Here is a 4294-nt window from a genome sequence, read left to right as displayed (position 1 = left end):
AGTACGCAGCGCGTACCTCGGATGAGGACGCTGACTCCTCTCCGAATAATGCTTGAATTTTGAATTAAATAAATATATAATTTATTTAATAAACTTCAAAAATTCATATCTTCTTCATACGAACTCCGTTTTCGATGGTCTTTATATCCACGCGTAGGTGAGACTACGCTCTATAACTTTCGTTTAGACTCCGTTGGCAAATTCCAAAATTATTTTTATTATTTATTTTATAACTCCTCGTGTTTAAGGAATTTCTTAAAAAATTCATAACTTCTTTATCTGACGTCGGTTTTTGCCATACTTTTTACCGCTAAAATACCATTGTCGTGACCTTCGATTCTCGTTTAGGTCATTCCGTCCAAAAGTCGCTGGATCTCCGATTTGAGTTTTTAGCTGTCTGTTGCTAAGCTGAACTTGGAAAAATCATAACTTCAATATACGAAGTCGGATTTGGGCGTTCTTTTTACGTACGATCATGGTTTAAAGACATTTAAACATAGAAAGAATTTAAATAGAACTATTTGTATATTTTATTATGAAAGTAAATTTTATTAACTCAAAAGTGGTTACAATACTTGACCCTTTTAGGTCATTACAAAGAGTTGAAATATCGGGTTGTCACATCATCCCCCCGTTAGAGAGAATTTCGTCCCGAAATTTAAAGTAGTAAGGATACTAGTGAACATGAAAGAGATGAGGGTACTTTTGTTTCATCTGATCTTCGCGTTCCCATGTGAATTTAGGTCCCCGCTTGGCGTTCCAGCGAACCTTCACGATGGGTATGCGACTTTGTTTTGTTTGTTTGACCTCTTGGTCCATGATTTCTACTAGTTCTTCCACGAAGTTGAGGCTCTCGTTGATCTCGATCTCGTCGAGTGGAATAACAAGAGTCTCGTCGGACAGACACTTTTTCAAGTTTGAGACGTGGAAGGTTGGATGGATGTTACTAAGTTCGCGTGGTAGGTTAAGCTTGTAAGCCACAGGGCCGATCCTGGCAAGAATCTCGAAAGGCCCTATGTATCTTGGATTTAGTTTCTCACGCTTTCCAAAGTGTATTAAACCCTTCCACGGTGAGACCTTTAATAAGACGTGGTCTCCTACCTGGAATTCCAAAGGTTTCCTCCTTTGGTCAGCGTAGCTTTTCTACCGGTCTCTAGAGGCTTTCAATCGTTCACGAATCTGAACGATCTTCTCTGTCGTTTCTCGTATGATTTCCGGACCGGTGAGAGTGCTCTCAGGAACTCTTCCTCTAGCTAACTGGGTATCGCCAACTTCAGTCCAACACAAAGAGGATCTGCACTTTCGACCATAGAGGGCTTCAAACGGAGCAACCTTTATGCTTGTATGATAACTATTGTTGTACGAAAATTCGACAAGGGGTAAATGCATATCCCATGCCTTTCCAAAGTCAATCACACAGGCTCTCAGCATATCTTCTAAAGTTTGTATCGTTCTCTCACTTTGTCCGTCTGTTTGTGGGTGGTAGGCTATACTCATGTCTAGCCTAGTCCCCAGGGAACTTTGTAGTGACTGCCAGAATCTTGAAGTGAATCTACTATCTCGATCGGAGATAATGGATATCGGAACACCATGCAGTCACACTACTTCCCTTAAGTAAGTTCTTGTAAGATTTTCCATTTTGTCAGTCTCCTTGATGGGTAGGAAATGCATGGATTTGGTCAATCTGTCGACAATGACCCATATGGTATCGAGTCCACTTGTTGTCTTGGGTAACTTGGTTATGAGGTCCATAGTAATCCGCTCCCATTTCCATTCTGGTATCTCTGGTTGTTGTAGTAATCCTGACGGTTTCTGATACTCAACCTTAACCTTAGCGCAAGTAAGACATTTACTTACGAAGGTAGCAATTTCTGCTTTCATGTTAGGCCACCAGTACAGTTTCTTAAGATCCAGATACATTTTATCTGAACCCGGGTGAACGGAATACCTTGAGTTGTGAGCTTCGGTCATGACTATGTTTCTGAAACCACCATGTTTCGGGGTCCAGATTCGGTCCATGAGATAGTAGGCTCCGCCACCCTTGACTTCTAGATTCTTTTCCATTCCTCGCAGGGATTCACCCGCCACATTTTCAGGTTGCAAAGCTTCCATTTGTGCCTCCTTAATTTGTGTGGATAAGTGGGAATGGATAGTCATAGTCAGAGATTTGACCCTCCGACCAGTGTATTCCTTTCGACTGAGGGCGTCAGCTACTACGTTGGCCTTGCCAGGATGATAACGAATTTCGCATTCGTAGTCATTTAGTAACTCAACCCATCGTCGTTGTCGCATGTTGAGTTCCTTCTGATCGAAAATATGTTGAAGGCTCTTGTGATCGGTGAAAATAGTACTCTTTGTTCCGTATAAGTAGTGTCTCCAGTTCTTCAGAGCAAATACCACTGCTCCTAACTCGAGATCGTGTGTCGTATAGTTCACTTCATGTGTCTTAAGCTATCGGGAGGCATAAACGATAACCTTCCCTCTCTGCATAAGAACACAACCAAGTCCTTGATTTGACGCATCGCAATACACTACGAAGTCTTCTATCCCTTCGGGGAGGGATACTATCGGTGTGGTGCACAAGGCCTGCTTTAGTGTCTGGAATGCCTTCTCTTGTTTCGCTTCCCAGTCAAAGGCCACGCCTTTCTGGGTTAATGTAGTAAGAGGTTTCGCAATGCTAGAGAAGTTCTTTATGAATCTGCGATAGTAGCCAGCTAGAACTAGAAATTGACGAATTTCTGTAGGTGTCTTTGGTGCCGACCAGTTCTCAATGACCTTAATTTTGGAGGGGTCCACGTGTATACCTTTCTCGCTGACAACATGGCCTAAAAATTCGACTCTTCGAATCCAAAATTCGCATTTAGAGAACTTCGCATAGAGTTTCTCCGTTCGCAGTGTTTCTAGGACTTTTCGTAGGTGATGACTATGCTCTTCCTCACTTCGGGAGTAGACAAGTATATCATCGATAAAGACGATGACGAACTGATCCAAGTAAGGATGGCACACCCTATTCATTAGGTCCATAAATACTGCTGGTGCATTGGTTAATCCGAACGGCATCACTACAAATTCATAGTGTCCATAACTAGTTCGGAAAGCTGTCTTTGGAATGTCCCCCTCTAGAACTCGTAGTTGGTGATATCCGGATCGTAGATCTATCTTTGAGAAGTAGTTCGCTCCTTGAAGTTGATCGAATAGGTCGTCAATACGGGGTAGAGGATAACGGTTCTTGATAGTAAGTTTGTTTAGCTCTCTGTAGTTGATGCACATACGGAACGATCCGTCTTTCTTCTTTACAAACAAGACCGGTGCTCCCCAAGGTGAGAAACTTGGTCTTATGAATCCTTTTTGAAGGAGTTCATTAAGTTGACTGGAAAGTTCCTGCATCTCTGCTGGTGCGAGACGATAAGGCGACTTCGCTACTGGGGTAGCTCCTGGAACTAAGTCGATTATGAACTCGACTTGGCGTTGCGGTGGTAATCCTGGTAGTTCTTCTGGAAAGATATCGGGAATGCTTGATAATCCTTCCGCAAGCACTTGCGAGCTTGGATGCACGAAATGATGCGAAGGTTTGTACTAGATTTGTCGCCGTAGATAACTAATGTTTCGTTGTTAGGGAGATTAAGGCGGACTGCTTTCTCAAAGCACATGATGTCGGCGCGAAGAAGACTCAACCAATCCATGCCGACTATGACGTCGAAACTTTTAATTTGGACCGACATGAGATTGATGGGGAAAGAATGGCCGTCTAAAGTTAACGTACAGCCCATGTATATGCAGTTAGTGTTTTCGGTTTTTCCATTGGCCATCTCTACAGTGAATGATTTTTCTAACTTGCTAGGTTTAGGTTTAAGTAAATGAATAAAGTTTTGACTCACGAAGCTTCTCTCCGCTCCATTATCTAATAATATGCATGCATATGAATTATTGAGAAGGAACGTACCAGCAACTATAGTTGGGTCAGCTACAGCTTCGTCGTGGCCTATAGCCAAAACTCGTCCCACACCGCCGGTGCCTGCTACCTTAGGACAGTTCCTCTTGTAGTGGCCCACCTCACCACAACTGTAGCAAGTATGTCCTACACCCGCACCGGGAACTTGAGTGATGGGCTTTGTGGGGTCCTTGCAGAAACGGGCTGTGTGTCCCTTTCTGTTGCAGTTGGCGCACTGCATTTCCCGACAAGGTCCATGGTAGTGGTAACTGCATTTGGTGCACTTTGGGAGGTTACCTACATAAGGCTTTGTTGGGTAGGTATTTATAGGAGCTGTAGTAGGTACAGTGGCAGCATTCACTG

The sequence above is a fragment of the Lactuca serriola genome, chromosome 4 (assembly GCF_051521515.1).
Source record: "Lactuca serriola cultivar US96UC23 chromosome 4, Lser_US96UC23_V15, whole genome shotgun sequence".
Lineage (NCBI taxonomy): Eukaryota > Viridiplantae > Streptophyta > Magnoliopsida > Asterales > Asteraceae > Lactuca > Lactuca serriola.
This window is presented reverse-complemented; position numbering follows the sequence as displayed.